This window comes from Rattus norvegicus, chromosome 12 (genome assembly GCF_021556685.1).
Source record: "Rattus norvegicus strain SHRSP/BbbUtx chromosome 12, alternate assembly SHRSP_T2T, whole genome shotgun sequence".
NCBI classification, from domain to species: domain Eukaryota; kingdom Metazoa; phylum Chordata; class Mammalia; order Rodentia; family Muridae; genus Rattus; species Rattus norvegicus.
In genome coordinates, this window is record NC_141545.1 from 6,717,231 (window position 1) to 6,743,409 (window position 26,179).

The 26,179-nt window shown below is 46.8% G+C and overlaps 1 long non-coding RNA gene across 1 annotated transcript; it reads left to right on the top strand.

The window, feature by feature from the left end:
* Window positions 1–19,529: 19,529 nt before the first annotated feature.
* Window positions 19,530–21,984, top strand: LOC102548832 (uncharacterized). The gene is given in 4 exon segments (NR_190610.1): window positions 19,530–19,646; window positions 20,217–20,330; window positions 20,669–20,820; window positions 21,133–21,984. It is a non-coding gene; the product is annotated as an uncharacterized LOC102548832 (long non-coding RNA).
* Window positions 21,985–26,179: the final 4,195 nt, after the last annotated feature.

Consider the following 26,179-nt stretch of genomic DNA (forward strand, 5'->3'; position numbering starts at 1 on the left):
CAATTACCAATGAAGAAAATGCCTCAGGGACTAACTAGCCCACTGGTGATCTGGTGATCTGATGGAGGCGTCTTCCCCACTGAGGTTCCTCTTCCCACTCTGCAACTGTATCACTGGAGGAGTAAATGCCAGTTTTATCAGTGGTGTTGCCACTCGTAAGTTACCCATACTCCAGTAAAGAACTCCCCACTCGAGGTCATGCAAACAACCCCTGATTGAACTCAGGGGACGTCTCAAGGGAAGACGTGAACGTGGGAGGAAAAGTTGCAAAGGGGAGATTCAGTGTGAGAGGAAAGGGATAAGAGAAGGGAATGAGGATTAAGAGTTTAAAACGGGAAAAATGTGAGCTGGGTCCCTGTCTACCATCAAGGTAAACGCAGCAGTAAAGGTTAAGAATACAAACATGTGGGGTTGGGGATTTAGCTCAGTGGTAGACGCTTGCCTAGCAAGCACAAGGCCCTGGGTTCGGTCCTCAGCTCCGGAAAAGAATACAAACATGTAACAGTAAATGTGACCGGTAAGAAGTTTAGATGATGCACATTTTATCTTAGAATCCTGTGTGTGTGTGTGTGTGTGTGTGTGTGTGTGTGTGTGTGTGTAAGAGAGAGAGAGAGAGACAGAGAGAGACAGAGAGACAGAGACAGAAAGAGTCAGAGACAGAGACAGCATACAGCGTATGATTGTAAAAATAGACGCTGGAGAGTGTTGATGAGGACGTGGGAGAATCCAGAACACTAACATGTTGCTGGGGGGACCAGAGACTTATGACCTGGCAACTTCATCCTCATGAACATGCAAGTGTATCTCTGTGTAAAAGTTTACGTGAATGTCATTCATTGTTCTTAATTAATAAAGGGAAGGTGCAAGACCAATGCCTTTAACGAACAGGAAAGTATAATTGGGCGTGTTAATCCCTGTCTCGGTCACTTTTCTATGGCTGTGAAGAGACATTATGACCCAGAGAACTTACAAAAGAAAGCATTTAATAAGGGGAGCTTGCTGTCAGTTAATAACGACCATTGGGACAGTGGCATGGCATAGAAAAGCAGGCATGGTGCTGGATTGAGCGGTAGCTGAGCGTTTACATCTGATACACAAACCCAAGGTGAGAGGGAGGGGAGGGAGTGAGAGGGAGGGGGAGGGGGAAAGGGTGGGGAAGGGGGAGGGAAGAGGAGAAAAAGGCAGACAGTCAGACTGGTATGGGCTTTTCAATCCTCAAAGCCCACCCCTAGTGACACACCTCGTCCAACAAGACCACACCTCCTAATCCTTCCCCAGACAGTTTTTTTTTTTTTTTAAGATTTATTTATTATATATAAGTACACTGTAGCTGTCTTCAGATACACCAGAAGAGGGCATCGGATCCCATCACAGATGGTTGTGATCCACCATGTGGTTGCTGGGATTTGAACTCAGGACCTCTGTAAGAGCAGTCAGTGCTCTTAACCGCTGAGCCATCTCTCAAGCCCCCCCTTCCCCCCGACAGTTCTACCAACTGGGGACCAAGCATTCAAACATGAGATGTACCTGGGCACTCCCGTGCTCATAACAGCATTATTGACGCCAACCAAGGTCTGGAAGGCACCTGCCTGTCCACTAACGGATGGATAAAGACAGTACAGCGTGCTCAGGATGGGCTGTAATTGGCCTTCGGTGTTGGCAGACAGCAGTGATTGACCTGCGGGGTGCATGATCAGGAGTGCAATAACCCAGACACAGAGCCAAACTTGACAGTCATTTCTATGTGCAGTGTAAGAGAGCTGAACTTGTGCAGACCAACACAAGAATGGCTGTTTCCCGGTGCCACGAGGCAGGGGAAAGGGTAGCTATGGATCCTGGGGGACCAAGGTCAGTTATGTTGGATGAATTGCTCTGACAGACAGCATGGCAAGTGTACTCAACGTCGGCTTGAGACATTGCCAGGAGTTGATCTCTCAACTGTTTTACCCACACACATACTCCCCCCCCTCCTTCCCTCTCTCACCCACACAGACAGACAGACAGACAGACACACACACACCTCTCTCCCTGTTCGTCTCCCTCTCCCTCTGTCTCAGACAGACAGACAGACAGACAGACAGACACACGGACTAGCCACTGGCTGTTATTTCTATCAGCGAGAGAGCCATCTATGTGGGTTGTGGCTTCATGTGTTGGCTCAGTGCCTCTCCTCTGGGTCCCCGCTCCTGGTATACTCCTTTACTGCCTAGGGTCCTCCATCTTTACAGCGGATGCTGTGCTTTCCTATGGTGGTTTCCCTGGTTTGCTCCCTCACCTGGTCCATGAAGCACAAACCTCTTTTGCCAGCCCTCCTTGCTGTTTTGTTTTCCGTTCCCAGGGCTGTGATTTGATTAAGACATCAGTGCTTCCAATTTTGCCCTTCCTTTGCTGTTGTACTTCTTAACTTGACACTCGCTGAACAAACCTCTTAAGAATCCCCACACACTTACGGATGCTTTGTGTGTAAATGCCAAGGTTGACAAACCGCTCTGAGAAATTTAATTTAAAAAAACTGAATGCGCTTAGTTGAAGAATTGAGAAGTGGCATTTCATTTGCTCCTAAATATATTTACATATAACGAGGCTGTCATCTGATGCTGGAACTCAAGAGAGACTGAGCTCTTAGGAACGGGTTCAGATTATGCAGATTCAATCAAATTCAACAGTGTGGCTCTCTCCGTGTCTCCGTGCCCCTGAGGTTGCTGGGGAGGGGCACAGTAGACGCTTGTGCTGAGCTCCAGGCTGCATGGGAAGCGATGAGCGCGTGTGGTTGGACCGACGCGTGGTAGAATCCAGCTGGCACCAAGGCGATGTTTACTGAGATGAGATTAGTGAGAGAGATCACCAGTCAATACATGGACGCTTTAAGAGAGCAGCCTTGCTGTTCAAGCAGTTGTAGCTAGGAGCATGAGGTCAGGTAGACACCCCCAGCTTCTAGAAAAGCAGCCTCACCTCATTGTCCCACGAGCTCTGTTGTGCCGCTTATTAGAACATGATTAGAGGGATTGGGGATTTAGCTCAGTGGTAGAGCGCTTGCCTAGGAAGCGCAAGGCCCTGGGTTCCGTCCCCAGCTCCGAAAAAAAAGAACCCCCCAAAAAAAAAAAAAAAAAAAAGAACATGATTAGATTTGTTGCTAACGTCATACGAGTCCCGATTGCCATCTCATCTCCGCGGAGATGGAGAACGAGAGTTCTGATCCCAAGTAAGGGGGTTAGGGATTTAGCTCAGTGGTAGAGTGCTTGCCTAGCAACCGCAAGGCCCTGGGTTCGGTCCCCAGCTCCGGGGGGAAAAAAAAAAAAAGGAAAAAAAAAAGTGCACACCCAAGTAAGACACGTGTGGTAAGAACGGCTCAGATGTTGATGGGGACAATTGCTGTGGCTGCGATTTTAATATTGATGCTGTTTTCTGAGGTGTCTCCATCTGTCTCTAAGACCCTGATATGAAACCAGAGCGAAGAAAACCCGTCTCCTTAGGCCAAGCTCCAGTCAGGCCCCTAGGCCTTTCGCGGTTATTCTTTAGGATTCTGTTCTTTGTTTTATGTATTAGGAATGGAACAGGCAGAATACATGTCCAGAGGGGGGTTGTTCAAGCTGCCTTAATGGTATGGTCTGGGTACTCGAGAACGCAATAGTTACGTAAGGCTGAATGCTTCAGTCCCAGTGCGCTGCTGAAGGCCTGGAGGCTTCATGGGAACGCTGCGGCTGGGTCTGTGTTGGGAGGCTGAAGAAGCTGGGTCCCATGTCAGGGAGGAGTGCGACAGTAATATTGGTGAAGGCAGGATAGATGTGGTTCCGGCAAAGCAGAAACAGGAAGGCGAGCATAGTAAATAGAGGGTTCCCCTCCGAAGGCCCCGCTCATATTTTGGGTGGGTCCCGCCTTCAACTATCCTTATCAAGATAACCCCCTCAGGCGTGCCTAGTGACTTAGCTTTTAGTTCATTCCATACCCTGTCAGGTTGATAACTAACAGTGACCACCACATTCCAGCACCCAACCACGACAGGGTGCAGGCTGCAACCAAGTCAGTTCCCAGCCATCCCCCCACACCTTGACACCGTGGCGTACACCTTTAACGCCAGTACTCCCGGCGCAGAGGCAGGCAGATCTCTGAGTTCAAGGCCAGCCTGGTCTACAGAGCGAGTTCCAGGACAGCCAGAGCTATATAGTGGGACCCTATCTCAAAAACAAGCAAGCAAACAAAAGCATACCTGTAAGCATCTTAGACTACAGTGTCCAAATTTAAAACAGTATTCATAAGATGAATAGTTGGCAGGACAGTGAGTTAAATTAACCAAGAATAAGGCTGCACTTGTGTCTTAAGGTTTTGATGGCTTGAGATCCTGGAAGTATAAAATTATAAAATATAACATTTCATATTTTAATCTATATTATATGTTATATAAATATATCTTATATATTATACAATATTTTACATAGTTATAGTATATATCAATATAATGTTTTATATATTTATATAAAATATATTTTATATATTTATATTATATATTGATAGAGATTATTTTATATATTTATATTGTGTTTATATAAAATATTTTATATATTTATATAACTGTATTTTATATGTTTGTATTAATATATTTATATAAAATATTTTATAACTATAAAATGTATCTTTTATATTGCAACATATAAAATATAGAGTGTAACACTTTTCCCCACCACAGTCCTTATCTATGAATTTGCTCCTTGAAAACCCATTTTGTTAGCTTAAACAGAGACAACGTAGTCTGTAACCAAACACTCTTGCATGAGCCAACTCATGGCCTGAAGCCAATAGCAAAGAAATGATTACAGGTATTGGCAGGTTGGCGGACTTCAAACAGGAGAACGACCCATTGACAGGGATGATAACAGTTCCTTTTGGTGAGCGAGTCACAGATTTTTTGGAGGGAACGCATATGCACATAATTCACCTTTCAATTTATTAAAACCATTAAACTTATTAAATAAAATTTGTTTGTGTATGTGTTTGTCCAGGGTGGTGGTGATGTTACTCCGGTATCTAATGTACATTTTCCGCTATTGGTCACAGCATGATTATTATCTTTTTATGTAGCTATACACATTCCCATCAGGATCGTGTGTGCGTGTGTGTGTATGTGTGTGTGTGTGTGTGTGTGCGTGCATGTGTGTGTGTGAGTGTGTGTGCATGTATGTGTGTGCGTGTGTGTGTGCATGTGTGAGTGTATGTGTGTGCATGTGCGTGCGTGTGCACGCAAACACACTTTTATGGCATTTGTTTTATTTGGTGATTGCGAGTCTTCCATTGACCTACGGAATAATTAGCACCAGTGTGCTGGGATCTTTATAAGAATGAGTTCTCAATTTCTGTTGGTTTTCAGATGAAATCTCAGTGTGCACCTCATGCCTCAGATGTGTGTGATTCTCCTGTTCAGGTCTTTCCAGTATGCCTGAGGCATTATTATTATTATTATTATTATTATTAGTAGTAGTAGTAGTAGTAGTAGTAGTAGTAGTAGTAGTAGTATCATCATCGAATGTATTACATCTGGACCACAGTTTTCCCTCCTGCCTTCCCTCCTATTTTCTCTTTCACCTACAGGGATTTTTTGGTTTTGGTTTTGTTTTTTGAAACAGGGTTTCTTTTTGTATCCCTATCTGTCCCGGAATCTACTCTATAGACCAGGCTGGCCTCGAACTCAGAGATCCACTCACCTCTGCCTCCCGAGTGCTGGGAATAAAGGTGTGTACCACCACTGCCAGTCTTCACCCACAGGGACCTTAAAGCGGTGAAATTTGGATTTTTATGGCTCAAGGTAGAATGGGTTCCCAGCTAGCACATTAGAATGCCCCTTCTGAGAACAGCCATGGCAGAAGCTGGAGCTAACTAATTATAAGGACCTTAAACTTACAGAAGCATGAGAATATGGTGCAAGATTCTCTTCCTCCTGCAGGTGGCTTCTCCATGTCTGTTACTCAGACTCAGATACACCGTTTCAATTCTGTAGCACTGAGGTTTGCATGGCAAAGATTTGTCACATGCCGAACAAAGAAAAAGAAATATTCTTCAGAGTTTGGACTAGCCCTGGAGGGAAGGACACTTTATTTTTTAATTTTAAAAGATATATTTGTGTGTATGGGTGGTTGAGGCGTGTGCAGCTGTGTACCATGAGCATGCAGTTCCCGGGGATGCCAGAAGAGGGTGTCAGAGACTCAGGAACTGGAGTTAGAGATGGTTGTGAGCCGCTACTAGGTGATGAGACCCAATCCCAGGTTTCTGCAGGAGCAGTCAAGGCTCTTAACTGCTGAGCCATGTCTCCAGCTTCCAGGAAGGAAGGAGAATTTAAGGATTACACTTCTCCCGGATTCCTACCTCTGTGTTCTGCCTCAAGTGAGAACTCAGCCATTTGTGCTGTGATCTGGTAGGTTTTGTTATTTTTGATCTCTTGGTCGGATTGAAAAGCCACATTCTTGCCTGCATAGGATCGGAGCCTGGCTCACTGGGCAAACATCGTGCAGGAAGCTGTGTCAGGAGCATAGCCTGAAATACGATGTTTGTTGTTTGTTTGTTGTTGTTGTTTTGTAAATAATGAGCCTGAATTGCAAATGCAGGACAAGATTTTCCTGTGAAGCAGGGCAGCCCCTAGCTGAGTGCACTAGAAAGCGCTGTGTACTTCTGATGGAGTTGAAAGACAGAAAGAGCAGCCGGTTCCTGCCAGGGCAGCGGGCTCCAAGTCTTTTGATTTTTACATAAAAGGGACTTTTGTAGTTTAGTCTACAGATATTCGAAAATAGTTCGTCATATATGTATAAATGCACAGTAACACAATTTCTTTCAGGTGGCCTGCAGAAAGCCAAGAGCCAAAGTCCAAAAATAAGAAGGTTACTGACGGTGGCTCCACATGTTAGGTGAGCACCGCACCGGTGAGCTACGGCCTCCGCCGGCCCGGAAGGCCCTGAATCTGGACAGCTGTCCTCTTCCTGATCCCTTGGCGCTCGAGGTTTTAAACTTACTGTGAACAGCAAATGAATGGGGACCACCATGGTAACGCTCTGTTCCTGTGAGCCACCCTGTTTAACCTCAGAAATGCACTATTCAAATTATGACACCTTATTTAATATATATTATTGATATATTAAGGTTGAACTCCAGGTCAATAGCACTAACTAAGTTTCTAGAACCCACACTTTGTCTCCACTGGGCACATCCCAAACTCCTTGCACTTAGAAACAGGAGACACCGTGGTTGGGAGACATTTAAAAATTTTTTATTAATTCTTTGAGATTTTTGTACAGTGAATTTTTCTCCCAAGGCCGTCTGGCTCTTTAATGCTGGAGACAGGAAGAAATGGTTGCTGGGAGGTTGGCTCTGGGCTGCCCAGTTCTCAAAGTCCCTCTAGCATCATGCGGCTATGGGCCTTGAGTCCTTGAAGGTGAGGCTGTCACTGAGCTCCGTCTGTGTGGAAAGAACTCTTTCAGTCCATGAGCTTGAGAGCTTCAGGCAGTATCAACTCCAGGAAAGAACATATCCCAGGGCCAGAGAGATGCGTGACGTATCTGGGACTACTATGTCAATGAAGAAGTCACGGCCCAAATCCACCTGCAGGCATAACTCCAAGGGGTTAGTCTCCTCAGATCATTGACGTTTTCTCAGTTGAAGGTATATGCCCGGCCACTCATACACCTTTTCTCAATGGCCCAGCACCTTCTGAAGCACGTTCACCCACACAATATGGAAGACCCACCATTGGGAGGGCTGTTGCCATGACGGGCTTCTCGGACCACCCGCAACAACTCATACAATGTATTTCGATCACACTCACCCCCCCCCAGTCCTCCTAGTAACTCCTCCCAGACTCACCACCACCTTCCTACTCTCCACTCTCTGACTACACATCCTCCTCTTTGTTTTTTGACCCATTAGACTCCACTGGTGTACACCTGACTACCAGGGACCACACCCTTAAAGAAAACTGATTCTCTTGCTCCAGAAGCCATCCACCAATGGCTAGACAGGAGTGGGGGATCAGTAATCCCTTCCCAGTCCATGAGGAATGCTGGCTGGCTTGCTTTTGTGTAGGCAGTCACAGCTGCTGTGAGTCCCCGAGTCCAGAAGACTCTGGTTGGCCCTGGTCCTCTCAAACCTCTGACTCTACACTCTTTCCTTCTCCTCTTCCATTAAGGTGCTTGGGAGCCATTTTAAATGGTGATATTGCCAAGAAAAACCACGGGAATGCAAGAAGCGTGACATTGAATAGCCTGTGGGCAGTTGCAATGCTTATATCTCTGGCTGAACAAGGCTGGCTCTTGAGATGTCTGAAGCATTGGTTATGTCCCTGAAGGTCTTCAAAGACTCGGGGACAGATGAGTTTTAGTGAGAGGATAAGTTCCTCCGTGTGGAGTACATAAGTAGTCAAGGCCAGGGTCTTCAACCCCTCCTTGCTTAATCAGTGAACTAGAGATTTCCGTTCACATCAGAAGACGTCTAAGAGGAGTCAGTTGTAATCTGGGAGGAGTCAGTGACGTAAAGTCCTCTCATCCTGTTGCCTCTCCTACCTTCCTTCCAGCCTCACCTCCTGACCTCGTCCTGCCCACAGGCATAGTCCTCCAGTTTCCCAGGGAGCCGTGGTCCTGCATCTCTCTACTCTGCAGGACTTGCCCTAAGACATCGATCTCATGCACATGCAGTTTATCCTGCCCTTGTTGAAGGGGCCGCTACTTGGATCTAGCCTTAATCTCTTAGCACCTCGTCCTCCACGAAGGCAGATGAAGACCACGCCTTTTTCCCTTCCGAGCCCTTACACCGTGCCTGGCGATCTTGAAGGTACTGCATAATTGCATGCACACGAATGAGTGTATGAGACATTTTAAGGCTGGAGAGATGGCTCAGTGGTTAAGAGCACTGACTGCTCTTCCAGAGGTCCTGAGTTCAAATCCCAGCAATCACATGGTGGCTCACAACCATCTGTAATGGGATCCGATGCTCTCATCTGGTGTGTCTGAAGACAGCTACAGTGTACTCATATACAAAATATATAAATAAATCTTAAAAAAAAGAGACATTTTAATTTTGTGCTCGTCATTTGGGTCCTCGCTACGTAGCACATTGCTCTCCATGTGTTTGTTGAGCCAGTAGGGGGTGGGGGTGGGATATACTTAGGTTTCTCTAGGCACAGGACTCACAGGTAGCCAGCCCCTTTGTTAGTAGTTATTTCGTGACTTCATTAAAGCCCAATTTTCTTTCCTCATGTGGGGGGACAATGATGTTGGCATTTAAATGGCAGGATCACATTATTAATCCTTAAGCCTCTCTCCACAGAGATTGGGGATTTAGCTCAGTGGCAGAGCGCTTGCCTAGCAAGCGCAAGGCCCTGGGTTCGGTTCCCAGCTCCGAAAAAAAGAACCAAAAAAAAAAAAAAGCCTCTCTCCACAGGGTGATGTTCCCCTATAGCGTTTATTATCCTGATATGTCTAGGAGCGCCTTTGTCCCCTCCTTGCTCTGGCATCCAGGAAGATGCACTGCAGCAAGCATCGGTCTATGACCGCGACCATAGTTGTGTTTTTATTGGCGTTCATCTTCCTCACAACTCATCAGAGGCTAAGAATGAGCTGTTCAACAACAAAGGGCTCTCTTGCTGCCTTTGCGATAGACGGAATAGGCAGAGAAGATGCCATAGTTGTGTGAAATGGTCTGATTTGAAACTAATTATAAGGAGCGCCAGTACCTACTCATCAAATACGCAGGCAAGGGCCTGTGGTCCTGTTCCTAATATCACTGGACGAACGTGGAGCACGGAGTAAACACACATAAAGTAAATAAAACCCCACCCATTTCTAGTAATGTCTGGAAATCTCATGATGGCCGATAACATCAGAATCACAAAATAGGATGTTTCCTCCTGCAACTGTCTCACTGTGCAAGTGCATGTGTGCACAACTCTCTCTCTCTCTCTCTCTCTCTCTCTCTCTCCCTCTCTCTCTCTCTCTCTCTGTGTGTGTGTGTGTGTGTGTGTGTGTGTGTGTGTGTGTGTGTGTGTGTTCGGGGGGAGGTGCTGGTGGTTCTGAGTAACTGTTTTCTGGCCTTGAATTGAAGTCCCGAGTTCTCCCTCTCTACCTATAATTGGTTCCTGAATCATCTTAGCTTACAGGTAGTTCCTAATCTGATGCTATTCTGGGCTTCAAAGCCAGGGCTCAGGTTCTCCGTCCATCACCTTGAAGATGAAAACCAGGGGGTGGAAGGTTCAAAGTTCCCTTGATTCTCATAGCAAATGAAACATGAAGAAAAGAGTTTTCCTAAGCCGTGCATGGAGCAAGGAGGGGACCATAGGGCATTGCTTTCCTAGTGTGATGTGTGGGCGCCTTCCTCTGAGAGGAGACAGAGCACAAAGTGAACCTCTGCCCTCTCTGTCCTCCACCGAGGACTTTATGACAAACTGGGTACAATAGAGACGGGTCAACGGTCGGAGCCCACAAGTCCAGCAGTGACATGTTGCCATGGGCTTTAAGTGACTCAGAGCAGGGTGGCGGAAGGTTAGAGGGGCTCCATGGGCCCTTTGCCCCCAAATATTTACTTCACTCATGCCCATGATGTCAGAGTTGATTCTCTTATCCCAAGACTTTCTTTACTGAATCTGCCTTTTGTGAGAGTCCCTCTCCTCGGTGAGCTGCCTGAATGGTCTCAGTTATGGTGTTCTATCAGGTCAAGATATTTACTTCAGACCATTTTATGCTGTTACAGGTCCGAGGACAATGATGATGATGATGATGATGATGGTGGTGGTGGTGGTGGTGGTGGTGATGATGGTGATGATGATGGTGGTGATGGTGATGATGATGGTTGTTATGGTGGTGGTGATGACGGTGGTTATGGTGGTGGTGGTGATGATGATGATAATGGTGGTTATGGTTGTGATGATGATAACAATATTTTGTATACTTTTAAAACCTAGTTTAGAGATGAAAGATAAACACGAACATTCATCTATTTTTATGCCCTAACAACTTTACTGTGAGTCACAGATTCCATCTAGGGTCCCCTGTCTTCCAGCCTGAACCCTTCCACTTTACCCCCAATAGTTGGTAAGGACCCATTTGTCCACTATCTCCAAGCCCTAAAGTCTCCGTTGATCCCTGGCTGTCAGCTTGCTGCCTCTCTTCCCACGGCCATCCTTCTCTCATGGGACCTAGAATGTGAAACCAAACCCATGACTTCTCTTTTCTTCGTTTTCTTTTCGTTTTCCGAGTCAGGGTTTATGTAGCCAGGACTGGCCTCAAACTCACAAAGAACTGCCAACTAGTTCTGCCTCCTGTGATGGGATTAAAGGCACAGAGCACCGTGTACAACTCATTAAGTGTCTATTGTATTATTTTTGTTGTTACTGTTGTTGTTGTTGTTGTTGTTACTCTCCCAGGGAAAAACCAAGCAATATTAGATGTGTTCTCTGGTAGCGCACTGCACCACATGCTCGGCTGTAATTTAGAAGGGTCTTAGTCCTTTGCGCTGTCTGACAAACTGAGTGGCAGGAACACAGTAGACCTTTACCCCTCTGTCTGGAGGCCAGGAAGTCTGAGCTTCAGGTGGCGATGGGTCTGCTGTCTGGCTCATACACCAGCTCTTCACCCCTGGGAGGTCTTTCATAAGGACATTATTAAAAACTCGTTAAAATCATGTCCCAAAGTCTTTGCTTCATGGCCATCATGTTGTGGGGTTAAAGTTTAACATTTAAGTCTGGGGAATCACACATTGTACCCAGCAGCTGGGACTTCAAACATCTCTTCAGTGCTAGGGAAGAAATCACAGAATACCAGGAAAATCAGATCTCACTCTTCGAAGGTATTTTTAGATACATTTCTAGACATTTGGATGATCCCAAATACCATGGGTCATCAACTTCTTTACTGTAGTACAAGACAGGATGAAAAAAAATTAAAAGGAAGGCATGGCTGTTCCTTGGTGTGGTGGAGGAGGAAGTTTATTGAGGGAGAGCACAGCCAGAGGCAGGGGCATCTGGGAGAGTCCAGAGTGAATGCGACCTGAGGAGGAGGGAGGGAGCACCAGGAGACCAAGAGACCAGGAAGGTAAATGATTTTTTGTTTGTTTTAATTAATTTATTATATATAAGTACACTGTAGCTGTCTTCAGACACACCAGAAGAGGGCATCAGATCCCATTACAGATGGTTGTGAGCCACCATGTGGTTGCTGGGATTTGAACTCAGGACCTCTGGAAGAGCAGTCGGTGCTCCTAACCTCTGAGCCATCTCTCCAGCCACCCCCCCCCCTTTTTTTAAAAAGTAAATACATCAGAATAGCCAAAATGCCTGGCTCACCAACCTCATAAAGGGGACAAAACCAGGCAGAGGTATGGAAGGTAACCCTCAGAAAGTTAGAGCGAACAAAAGCAGGCAAAACAGGAAGTGAGGACCAACCGTGGAAGAGTGTTCTTACCAACACATAACTAAATTAGATGTCACTTATGATACTGTGGACATCACAGATGCCCTCATGTACGATCTGAATCTTTTCCCGCTATGACATGAGTTCCTCAGAGAAGGCCCCAAACATGAGGACAGTCTACACCAAACACTGTGTGGAGTTTAGTTGTTGAATTAGCCAGTGTGAGAGATAAAGAGGAGAAGAGAGGAGAGGGCAGTCAGAGAGGCTGCGGGTGTTGGGGCAGGCAGGACAGACTTCTGTAACCAAGGAAGTAAATCAGAAGAAAAGTCAGTACATTCCTGTTCATCTGGGCTGACATTTTCAGCAGCCCTCATTCCCTAGAGCAGAGCAAGGGGCTCCATTGCTGGTGGCGGTTTCCCTCCAAGTGAGGGTGGTTTTCAAGAAGTTAGACATGAGCAAACCTATTAAGAAATGGGGTTCAGATCTAGACAGAAAATTCTCAACAGAACAATCCCTAATGGCTGAGAAGCACTTAAAGAAAAGTTCGATGTCCTTAGTTATCGGGGAAATGTAAATCAAAAGGACTCTGAGATTCCACCTTATGCTGGTTAGAATGGCTAAGATCAAAAATTCAGCTGACAACTCAAGCTGGTGAGGATGTGGAGCAAGGGGAGCGAACACTCCTCCCCTGCTGCTGGGATTGTAAACTCATACGTCCACTTTGGAAATCAATTTAGCAGTTTCTCGGAAAATTGGAAATAGTTTTACCTCAAGACCCAGCTGTTGTTGCAAAAATAGAAAAAATAAAAAAGTATGGTTGTCTTTTACCCTCTTTAGGTCCAGTACTGCAGTGCCAAGATATCTTCTGGATATCTTAATTCTCAGTCAGCAAAGCTTCTCACCCAATTTGCTCCATCCCATATCACACTGCTGTAGGCCTCTCTCTGAGCCTGGCAGCAATCTCTCTACCTATCTAGATCCCAAGGCAGGTTTCCCAACTCTGTGGTGGCCCAAACCAGCCGCCCCACACTCCATTACACTTAAATCTACACATGAAAGGACACACAACACAATAACCTTTGACCCAACTGGTAAGATATAATTGCCCACTTAAACATACAAAATCCAGTACCATCCATCCCTTAAGAACATTAATAACAACCTTCAAATACACAGAGCAGAATCTTAACATCAGCCTCCATTGTCCTGCCACGACTTCTCTCTCTCTCCCTCCTGTCTATTCCTCCTTTCCGTTCCAGTCTCCTCCTCCTCCTTCAAACTTTTCTCCCGCCCATCCTTCCTTCTCCTCCAATGACAGGCCTCCTTCTACCCTTTACCTGCCCCTCACCTGTACTTTACAAATTCAATGGAGAGAAGGTTCTGGTGAAGTCACCTGAGTCCTGAGCATGTGACAGGGCAGCTGTCCTTGGGGGCAGTGGAATTAGCATCAAAATACAGATAACTCCAGGGCAAACCACAACACCCAGCTATACCACTCCTGGGCATATACCCAAAAGATGCCCCACCATCCCACAAAGACACGTGCTCAACTGTGTTCACAACAGCTTCATTCATAATGGCCAGAAACTGGAAACGACCCAGATGTCCCTCAACCGAAGAATGGACGAAGAAAGTGTGGCGCGTCTACACAGTGGAACGCTCTTGTGTGGCGCGTCTACACAGTGGAACGCTCTTGTGTGGCGCGTCTACACAGTGGAACGCTCTTGTGTGGCGCGTCTACACAGTGGAACGCTCTTGTGTGGCGCGTCTACACAGTGGAACGCTCTTGTGTGGCGCGTCTACACAGTGGAACGCTCTTGTGTGGCGCGTCTACACAGTGGAACGCTCTTGTGTGGCGCGTCTACACAGTGGAACGCTCTTGTGTGGCGCGTCTACACAGTGGAACGCTCTTGTGTGGCGCGTCTACACAGTGGAACGCTCTTGTGTGGCGCGTCTACACAGTGGAACGCTCTTGTGTGGCGCGTCTACACAGTGGAATGTCTAGAAAAACAAAGACATCGTGCAATTTGCAGGCAAACAGATGGAACTAGAAAATGTCATCCTGAGTGAGGTAACCCAGACCCCGAGAGACGTTGTGGTGTGTGTAATCACTGACAAGTGAGTATTAGCCATGAAGGATAGCCACGCTACAACCCCCAGACCCAAAGAAGTAATAAGGAGGGCCTGAGGGAAGATGCTCCGATCTTCCTCAGAAGGGGACACAAGTTGGGAGGTGGATGGCAGGAGGGACTGGTCGGGAGTGGGGTGGGGTGGGGGTGGGAATCAGGTGTGGGGAACAGGGATTGATGGGGCTGGGAGAGGAAAGGGAAATCTGTGGGTATGGGGCTGGGTGGCGAGGAGGCATCTCTGGGACAAGCAGCAGGCGACCTGGCTTGGGGAAGCTCCTGGGAGTGGATGGGGGTGACCCTAGCTGAGACTCCTAACATCAGGGGATACAGAGGCCGGGTGGCTTTCTCATATAGCCAGGTAGAACTTCCAGTGCAGGAAGGGGGACACCAACCCATCCACAAAACCATTGATCCCAAATTTGTCCTGCCTACAAGAGGAGCAGGAATGCAGATGGAGCAGAGACGGAGGGAATGGCCGACCAGTGCCTGGATCAACTTGAGACCCATCGCATGGGAGAGAGCCAGCCCCTGGACACTATTGTAATATTCTGCTAGGCTTGCAGCCAGGAGCCTAGCACAACTGTCCTCTGAGAGGCTCCACCCAGCAGCTGGCTGAAACAGATGCAGAGGCCCGCAGCCAAACATTAGGCAGGGCTAGGGGAGTCTTGTGGGAGAGCAGGAGGAAGCATTGAGGAGAAGGGGAAGGGAGAGTGGGGGAGGGGTGTGTGTGAGGTTGGGTGTGGGAGGAGAGGAGGGGAGGCTGCGATTGGGACGTTAAGTGAATAAGTAAATTAAGGGGGAAAGAAGATAGGCACCTGTTCTTGTATGAAGGCAAGGTGCTTGAGTGACTTGGCTGTTTGGATATTTTATTTATATAAATATATATATATATAAAATTTAAATGTATGTATATATAGTATATATAGTATGCATGTATGTACAACTGTTAAGAACAGCCATAAACCTCAGACCTGGGCTCTGGAAGGCTCCCTCTCTGGCATCCGGTAACTTTTTCTTGAGACTGTGAATCTGGCTTCCTTTCTGAAGCGATAAGCAAGCCCCGGGGTCCTATGCAGAGATGTTTAGCATGTGCCTGGTGGGAGGGGGCGGGACTGGAATTAATGCCACTGTGCAGTTCAGATAGCACAGCCTCAAAGCCCCACAGTGTCCTCCACCACACACCAGCAGCTGAGCAAAGGGCAATGTCCCCAGGCTACCAGCTTGTTCCAACAGTTTGCCTAGGGACAATCACAGTAACAGAGCCACCTGGATGGCCAGAGCTGGGAAAGAAAGTAAACTCTTTTTCAAAAAAAGCATTTAAGAGGAAGTGGCTAAATAATGTTCCAGGCCCCAAATGAACTGCATTCTTTGAGACTTTATCTGTTTTCCTGGTGTCATTTATTCAGTGTCACATTGTAGGCATTCTTGTCACACAGTAGGCACCTAGGAAACATTGATAAATTTGGTTTCTGTCTCTGCCTTTGTAAGTGGGGATTTGGGAATCATAGGTAGTTGCAAGCTATGTTTTTATGTTTTTCTCTTCCTAGGAACAACATATATCTAAACAACCCCCTTCTCCCCTAAGACAGATCTCATCATGTAAGTCTGTCCTTTCCTCTCCACTCTTTCTCTCTCCTACGCACAACAGGCTCTTTCTCTGTAGCCTATGCTAGCCTTGAACTCACAATCCTGCTTCAGCCTCCTGAGACCATGTCAAGATGCGTGGACAAAGTCCTAAGGATGAATTGCAGCCTTGTGTCTTAAGGGGCATATGTCTTACCTGGAGGGTCTTTTCCAGGGCAGGCTTTAGTTCTCGGGGCCTGCAGTGGGGCTTACAAGTCTGCATTCCGGTATATTTTCCGGATCGTCGTATGTAAACTTCTGAGTCCTGTCTATCCTGTTCAAGCACAGGTTTCACAGTGCACACACCAGGGGCATGTGGGGGCAGAACTCAGCCACAGGGATGGCTCCCTTCCTAGAGACAGGTTTGAGGGCACCAGGGTCCCGGGTATTAAGAGAAAAGGGGAGACAGAGGTCTGATCCCCAGGGCCAGCTCTCAGCTTTTCCTGTCTGGATTTTCTTTCTCTTCTATAACATAGTCTCACTGAGAAGGTTGTAAGCCACTTGGAATCAGGTAGTTGCCCGGGGGTCCAGAATTATAACAAAGGAGCTGATCAGTGGGATTCTGGCTCCTTGCAGGTTTTTCTTGCGGTTCCTCCCATCAGCACGTGTAGAAAAAGGACCTTAGAGAGCTCCAGTCCCATGGCAGCCCCTCCAGCTTGTTCCTCCCTCCTTCCTGGCCTGTATACTCTCACCCCTCACCCCAGCAGCAGATCACTTTTTTCTCAGGAGAAGTTTGTCCCTTGGTGGGTGTGTTTTTGGAGGGTGTAGGGGAAGAAAAAGGGAGAAAGCTTGGGCACCCAGTTGGTGTCTTGCTTCCAGAACTTCCCTTCCAGATTTGTGAGTGGAATGTGAGCTCAGGTATCTGATGTGGTTGACCTCTGGGCTTTAAAAATTGCCATGATTTTATTGAGTCTCATCTGGTTTGATTTGGAAAGATGTATCCCAGAATGATTTGAATACCTTCAAATGCTTCCCTCAAATGAAGGAATTGCTTGACCACTGGGAAAATGTGCTGCCCCCTCCTCAAAGGCATTTGTCTCTAAGTGCTAAAGACCTGGAGAAAACTCAGTGTATTTCAAAGGCAGGGTTGCCGCTCTGCTGGTCTGCTGTTCCCTGTTCTGAGGCCTAGGGAAGCCTGCCTTCTCCAGATAGAACACAGGGCCCCACAGGAGTACAAGAAAGCTCTCTAGAGCCATGGGGTTTGCTGCATCTGACTATCTGACATGGCTTGGAGACAAACCAGAGCCACATCAAATGCTCGGGGACCTGAGGAAGGCCAGAAATATGACAAGAGTAAACATAGAGATCAACCTTCAGAGCACCACCCTAGCTTCCTGGAGGAAGCTGCCTCTTCAGACTGTGCAGTTCTGACTCCCATCTCTCCTGCTTTCCAGCTTCAACCAAGTTATTTATGAATTTGTCTCCACTCCCTAAGTTATACATTTCTTTGAGACTCTGTTGACCCTGTTCAACTTGGGAAGTCTTTGTGCATGGGCTGGAGATTATACATATACATATGCATATGCATACACATATGCATACATCATACACATCCACGTATACATCAAATACATCATATACATCATATACATCCACATATACATCATATACATATACACATACACATATACATCAAATACATCATATATATACACATATACATCATATACATACACATATACATCATATACATTATATACATCATGTCCATCATGTACATCATATACACCCACATATATATCATATACATATACACATATACATCATATACATCCACATATACATCGTATACATTATATACATCATGTACATCATATACATCATCTATATCATATACATCCACGCATGTATCATATACATATACACATCACATATACATCATATACATACACATATACATCATATATCCACATATACATCATGTACATCATATACATCATATACATCATGTACATCATATATGCCATATACACATACACATACACACATATATGACATCTACATATATACCATATATACCATATACATCATATACATCATATATACCATACATACACACACACACACACACACACACTTATGTTTTGTCTTGTTTTCTGTGGAGGTGTGGGAGCATTTTCTTGTTAATGTAGGAAGGCCCCGCCCACCAGCACAGGTGGCCCTGACTGAGAAGGTCAGGAAGCAGAGAGTTCCTCTGAGGAGACTTCCAAGAAAGTGTGATGGCACTTGGTGTGGACCCATCTCTAGCTGACCCTTCTGATGAGGGCTGACTCCTCAACCACAGCCTGGAGGAAGACAGAAGCAGGGTACTGTATGTTCCTACTTCCTGACTTGTAGAAACTGTGAGGAAGTAACAGTTGTTTTAAGCCACTGGGTTTTAGGGTGGATTGTTACGTATAGAAGAGCAGCACATACCCAGTGATTCTTACTGATGGGATACCCAGACTGAAGCAGCCCCTCTCTCTGCCTTCCCTAGTCTTCTGCTCTCTCTACTGAATCCCCTATGGCTTCCTGTCTGCTTGTGACCGGCACTTAGACACATGCTGTATGGGTTCCTTGCACTTTAAAATAAGTTAGACTATAGAGATTGATAGAGGAAACAGATTTATTTATAGTTTGGTAGAGAAGTGCCAAGCCCAACTTCCTCCCGACAGTGCCTGAGGCTACCTTGTTATTTATTAGAACCCAAGACCAGGGCTAGCGCGTGTGCACTTTATACCGTGAGACAGGCTTGTCAGTCCTTCTCTGGGGAACGTGGGGACCTGGGCCCCAGTTATCTTGATGCAGCCTATTTTATTTACATCTGGCAGAAGAAAACGGAGTCTGAGAGATCCGTCTTTGTGAAAGCTAAAAGGCCCGGGCTTATCAAAGGACTCTACATCGTAGCACAGGCCCTTACACATCCCTGCTCTCTGATGCGCTCTGTGAGACGGCCGGGAAATGGGATCCATCTAGATGTCAACGGATAAACGGATAATGAAATCGTGGTGCAGTTACACACAGGAAGACAACAGAAAGCCATGAAACTTTCAGGAAAATGGATGATCTGCGAAGTATCGTGTGAAGCAAGGAGACGCAAACTCAGAACAACACACACACACATTCTCTCTTACGTGTAGCCTAACGTTTAACATTTGTACCGGGGAATCTAACTAGATGTGAGTGTGAGTACAGACCTAGAAAGTAGAGAGTCAGTCGGAAAGTGGGAAAAGGTGTGTGGATGTGAAAGGAGAAACTGAGGCTGGGAGGGAGAAAGCAGGGGAGGAGGGAAGAACAACCCAAGAAAAGAACAAACTGAAACCTAATATTTTGTATGATAAAAGAAAATGGGGGCTTGTCAGAAGGGAGGGGCTCGTCAGAAGGGTGGGGCTTTCAAAAGAGTGGGGCTTGTCAGAAGGGCGGGGCTTGTCAGAGGGGCGGGGCTTGTAGATGTTCCATTCATTCTGGGCCAGGTAGAGTTCTCACTTGATGTCTCCCTTCCTTTGATTGGAAGATACTTTTGTATCTTTCTTCGGAGGTCAGTGTCAAGACCAGGGTTCCTATGCTCCTGTTAAATGCACTAATGTTGCAAGCGAGGAAAGAGAGATCACAGACCGGTGGAAGGGTGGGGCACGGGTGTGGAGTTGATTTTGAATATTTGTTGGTGCCTGCTTCCCTGCCAGCCTGATACTCAGCCCAACATCTGGCCTCAGGAGCGGAGGAGGAACCCCGGAAGAGTGCGGGGGTCCCAGAGGAGCTTGGGAAGAGCCCCAGAGCCCTTTCTCATTCTTCCTGATCCTTTATGCTATGTCTTCAGTCCTCCTCCCACACAGTGGTGTGCCTGCTTCCTTTCCAAGGCCTGTCTGCTATAGAGATCTCCAACAGACGTGAGACTCCTCTCTCTTCCCAGGCCATGCTGGTATCTCCTTCCTTACTCTGTTTCCACATGCTCAACCAAGATGCCAAATTAACCCTTCACTGTCACTCTCTGAAGAGTCTATCAAGAGCCCTCCGTGGCTAACTCTTTTCTCCTCCTCTTCTACCAACTGGCCTGCTTCTGAGGTCTTCTTAGGTCTGACCCCCTCACACCCCTTTCCCTCCATGACAGTTAACTTTGAAGGTCAACTTGATTAGATGGAGAAGCCACCGAAGAGGGAAGAGAAGTACACTTCCAGGCGTGTCTGTGAGGAAATTTAACCGAGTGAGCAAGAGCCTGTTGAAAGTGAGTAGCATTGCTTCATAGGCTAGGTGATAGAAGGGAGAAAGGCCAGACCCACCATCACAGCTGGGAATTCTTCCCCGGCTGTTTTCTTCTTATGTGAACCGACACATTCTCCCTGGTATTGATGAACTAAAACCCCTGAAGCCATGATGCATAAAAAGCCCCTCCATCCTTTCTTGGTTTTCTTGGGCTCTTTGTGACTTGGATGAGAACTCTCCGGCCCCCCTCCCCCGCTTCCGGCCCTCCTCCCCCCCTTTAAGTTTTGGATGTCTCCTGAACCTTGTCTAGGGATTGTGCCTTTCTTTGGGTCTGACTTGTAAATTCTATACTCCCCTCAGAGTTCATCTCAAGCTCCTGTCAGCATCAACTAATACCAGATCTCATCTGAGTGGCCACTATGAGGTCAGATTTTGAACTAAGGGCCTGAAGTTCAGCAAGAAGGAACCAAGCCGCCCTGTACTCACCTGTGGGAAGCCCAGCAGAGAGACAGGTAACAATAGATATAAAGTAAGCCAACACCACAAGTTGAGACAAACTCTGAGGGAGAAAAAGTGAGGAAAGGCTTGGAAGTTCCTAGAGGAGGTAACTTGTTGATAAGATAGGCAACATTTGCCAGGCAGAGAGAACAGCATGTGTGTAAGGATCTGAAGCACGGCCAAGTCGAGACTCTCGGTTCTGCTGTGTCTTTGTATTCTCCAGTTCTCTACAGACAGTTAATGACTGGCCATGTTAAAAGAACTTGCAAGCTTTAGTCATGTCTTCCAGTGATGTTACAAGACGACATCTTGTGTTATTTCTTTAGGACATCAGAGTGAGTTAAGATTAAACCTCATCAGCTGATGGCCTGAAACCCAAGGGCCTCCCATGGAATCGTCAGTGTGGATACGAACCCAGAAGGAGGCACGGAACACACAGAAGTTCTGGTTCCAAGAACAGCACTGTTCCACTATTGTAGGATGAGTCACTGGTGACTCCATTAGAGCTCTCAGCAGCAGGATTGTCCCCTGCTGGGCACAGAGGTGGAAGGGGCTTGGGGGTGGGGAGAAGGAGGGAGGAAGAGACAGAGAGAGACAGACTGAGACAGAGAAATAGAAAGAGACAGAGAGATAGAAAGAGACAGAGAAATAGAAAGAGACAGAGAGATAGAAAGAGACAGAGAGATGGAGAGACAGAGAGACACACACACACATACAGAGAGAGAGAGAGAGAGAGAGAGAGAGAGAGAGAGAGAGAGAGAGAGAAACCATAGATTCCTCCCACCTCTTCTGGATTACCTTAAAGCTCAGAATGGGCTTTGAGTCATTAAACTCAGTCATTCTTCCACCAAAGTGTTGACTCACAAGGTCCCTGTCATCATCTGTGCAACTGTCTCCAATTCCTAGTGACGTTAACTCAGTGACAGGAGACATTTAGCCACTGTGACATATGTAGGTCTACATTCCACTTCCCTCTGCACACATGTGAGCCAGAGCCTACAGGACTGCCCTGTGGAGAGATCCAAGGGTGTGAGCAGAGGCAGGAACCTTCTGCATGATCAAAACAAATGGAAGTGTCAGAGAGGGATAAAGGTCTCCCTAGGATCTTGTTCTAACTTCCCCTCTCGACTCCTCTGGTCCTTGTGATCCCTGTGGGAAAAATAAAACAAAGCAAAAAACGGACAGACTCATCACCCACAGGGTTGGGTGGATGGATAAGAAATGGAGTTTACTGCATGAGAAAATGGCATATCTTCCAGGTGTGAGAGTGGGCAGGGGTCAGAGGGACCATGTGGAGGAAAACACTGTCGCATGAGTGTAGACAAAGACCAGAGGTCCCTCTGGCTGTATTAACCCATATTTTTAAGGAGGATTTTATACTATCTGTTGTGTTTATAAAAAGATAGAGAGAGGACATGTCCCGGGGTTTGTCACCAATGTTGTGTTGATAAAAAGATAAGGGGGGGTAAGTTCTGTGGAGGTCTGGGAGAAGGGGGTGCCTCAGTAGGCCCATGCTGAGACATCCCTTCCCCTGAGGGACCAGCTACACAACGGTATATATAGAATAGAGTTTATTCAGGGCGTGGGGAGGGGAGTTAAGAGGGTAGTAGGGCAGAGAGAGATAGACACACACACACACACACACACACACACACACACAGAGAGAGAGAGAGAGAGAGAGAGAGAGAGAGAGAGAGAGAGAGAAATAGATAAGTAGAGAGGCCAGTCGTGAGCACGTGGAGAGAAGGGGGGAGCGGAATGGGGAGAGAAGGGACAAAGGGGGAAGAGGGTAAGAGCAAGAGAGCAAGAGAGCAAGAGTGAACAATAGAGAGAAGAGGGAGCAAGCAGCTCCTTTTATGATGTCAGGCATACCCGGCTGTTGCCAGGTAACCGTGGAGCTTAGACAGAACGCTCACACTATCTGTTAAAGTCTCTAGAACAACATGAGTTGGATAAACTCTTAAGGGAGTCTTTGCCTTTAACAGAAAGCCTCAGACCAGAGAGTCATTTTACAATCTGACCCTTTGGGCAGCTCAGAATGTCAGGTCTTACAAGCGTCCGTTTCTGAGAGCAGATGCCCGATGTCGAAACACTAAGAAGTGCCCAGGATATCGGGACCCCAAGTCACAGGGAGATAAAGTTAGTAATGGTTGTTGCCATAGGGGTCAATACTACCTTCTCCCCCCATCCCCGGCGCCTAACCTCAGCTGTCAACTTGATGATAGAGTGACCAGGGACATGCCTCTGGACATGCCTGGGCAGGATTATCTAGGTTAGTTGAGGTGGGCGGCACCATTCCCTAGGCTGAGATCCTGAATCACGAAAAAGGAGAAAGCGAGCTGAGGACAGGTACGCGCCTCTCTCTACTTGTTGACTGTGAATGCCGTGTGGACTCCTACCATGGTGGACTGTAACCGGAAGAGTGAGCAAGACAAACCTTTCCTTCCTCAAGTGGCTTTTGTCAAGGTCTTTTATCATAAGCTCAGTGCTCAACACTTCACTGTCCACTGCTACTCAGGGTTGTCAATCTCTTGTTGCTTTGTGGAGTTCATTGGCCTCTTGATTGTAGTTTGTACTCTGTATAAAAATATAAAGAATTTTGTAAAATATAAGCAATTTCTGGGGCTGTGTGTATTTTCTGAACCTTTTCAGAGGAAGGACACGAGGGTTGAATGATGTCTCCTCTCTGGCTCCAGGAGGTGGGGGCAGCAGATCGAGGATGGTCCCTTCCATGGGGCGGTTTTCCTCTGTGGAACTTGGTACAGACCGACAGCTGTGTGCAGTGGTCCAACCAGTGAGAGTCGGTTCTCTCCACACTGTGCTTCTGCATCTGCCCATCTCAATACTTTTTCGAGCAACATCTGCTCCTATTTCCCATGCGATATCTCAGACTACAAAAATAATTGCACACTTGCACTAAATAACCAGCCCCTCCCGAATCTTCCCAACCAGAGAGCCGGTAAGTGCTATTTCAACAGAAGTTACTCCAGGGTTCCACAAATCAGGAAACTTTCCGAGGCCCTTGGCTTTGGATGCAGCAGGAGAGAGGCAGGGATGGCTTTGCCTCTCAGAGTCATGCTAGACCCAGGACATCTGCCTCCTTTTCCTTCTTGGAGCTGAGCTGTTGTATGGGTGTGAGAGGAATGGTACAAGCGAAGAAACAAAGGATGGTGTTAGCCAATAATAGCAGAATTAAACACATTCTCGATAATGCCCGAAAGGTATAAATTAAGCCAACTGTAAAAATCCAAAGGTACACAGTGCACAGCAACAACATCATTGCTGTTTGAGCCCCTGCATGTCACCAGACAGTGAGGGGGTGGGGTGATGTTCTGAACTCCTCCCCTTCCATAAATGATGGTCCTCGGGGAACTGGAAGTCTTCCTGTGTCCTGTGAAGAGGTGATTACTAGACTTTTAAAAAGCAACAGTACCAGGCATGGAGGTGCATACCTTTCAGCCCAACGCCAAGGAGGCAGAGGAAGGCAGATCTCTGTGAGTTCATGGCCAGCCTGGTCTATAGGTCGTAGGTCAGCCAGGGTGGCGGAGTGCGAGTCTATGCTAGATATTAAGGAGACCCAGTGTACCGGCTGGTTTTGTGTGTCAACTTGACACGAGCTGGAGTTATCACAGAGAAAGGAGCCTCCCTTGAGGAAATGCCTCCAGGAGACCCAGCTGTGAGGCATTTTCTCAATTAGTGATCAAGGGGGGAGGGCCCCGCCCATTGTGGGTGGTGCTGTCCTTAGGCTGGTGGTTCTGGGTTCTATAAGACAGTAAACTGAGCAAGCCAGGGGGAGCAAGCCAGTGAGTAACATCCCTCCATGGCCTCTGCATCAGCTCCTGCTTCCTGACCTGCTTGAGTTCCAGTCCTGACTTCCTTTGGTGATGAACACCAGCATGGATGTGTGAGCTGAATAAACTCTTTCTTCCCCAACTTGCTTCTTGGTCACGATGTTTGTGCAGGAATAGAAACCCTGACTAAGACACCCAGAAAGTAAAGAATGGTTCTAGATCTTGGGCATTTGATAGGGACACTTGCTATAGTAACTAACATACAAGTAAGCACCAGGGTTTGTGGGGTTACAGAGGCTTGACGAAAGGGCTCCTTGGGGCACACGAAGTGTATCTTGCCGGTTAAAGGTGATAAACATATTAACAAGTCCAGAGCAGAGCAGGCGTACTTCCGGAAGATGGATCAATTCAGTGGGTTTGTTTTTTTAAGATTTGTATTTTTCATCTTATGTATGAGTGTTTGCCTGTGCGCATGCGTACTGCGTGTGTGCGTTGCCTGCAGAGGTCAGGAAGAGGGCATTGGGTCCTGTGGAGTTGGAGCTACAGATGGCTGTGAGCGGCCATGTGGGTGCCGGGCACTGAAACCAGGTCCTCAGCAAGAGCAGTCGGCGCCCTTTAGCTGATGAGGCGTCTGTCCAGAAGGATTTGAGTCCTTGTCGTGGAGTGCTCTAGAGAAGAGTAAAGGCCCAGCTGTCATACTTGGGAACTGGAGGGTGTAGGCCTGTGGCATGAGCGTTCCTGTTCCGATGAACACACATGTTCTGAGAATGATGTAAAAGTACAGGATCTCGCATCCTCCCGAAAATGCCCAGAAATTACTGACCCAACCCAGCAAAGATTCCTCTTAAATGGGAAACCGGCTTTATGAGAACGTGGGAATGTCCAGGCGTCTAGAAACAGAGAGAGAATGGAAGACCAAAGGGATAAATCCACGTTTATTCCCTGGGTCAGGGAAAGACATAGCCAAGAAGTTGGATTTTAATCCTCATCTGGGAAAGGGATCTGAGCCGAGGATCCAAACTCCTCCCTTAGCCCAGATGTTCCCATGGCTGTGTCCTCAGTGAGAGTTGACATTTGTGCCCTAGCTCAGAAATACAAGAGCGCCTTTGTTGGTGACTCGTTCTTTCTCTCCCCTAATTCCATAACTACATGTGAGCTTTAATTAATGACGTCGTACTATATTGGGTTCAGCAGTGGTCAGCTTTAAAAAAAATCTCCCAGATTGGGGATGTAATTAGGAATAAATGTAAACATTTGTTTTTTTAAAGTTCTATCTATCTATCTATCTATCTATCTATCTATCTATCTATGAGTGTGTGTGTGTGTGTGTGTGTGTGTGTGTGTGTGTGTGTGTGTGTGTGTAAGAGAGTTGCCCTGACAATCTGGCTCAGGATATCATATGTGGGAGAGAAAGTTCATTCTTTAAGCCACTGTAGCCTTGGACCTTCTGTTATAAGAGTTCAGTGCCCCCACCTTAGTGCAACAGGGAGTGTTTGTGTAACATTTAGCAGTCATCTCAACTAAGAAACCCAAATTATACTCAACATTTATATCTTACTATTTATTTATTTATTTATTTATT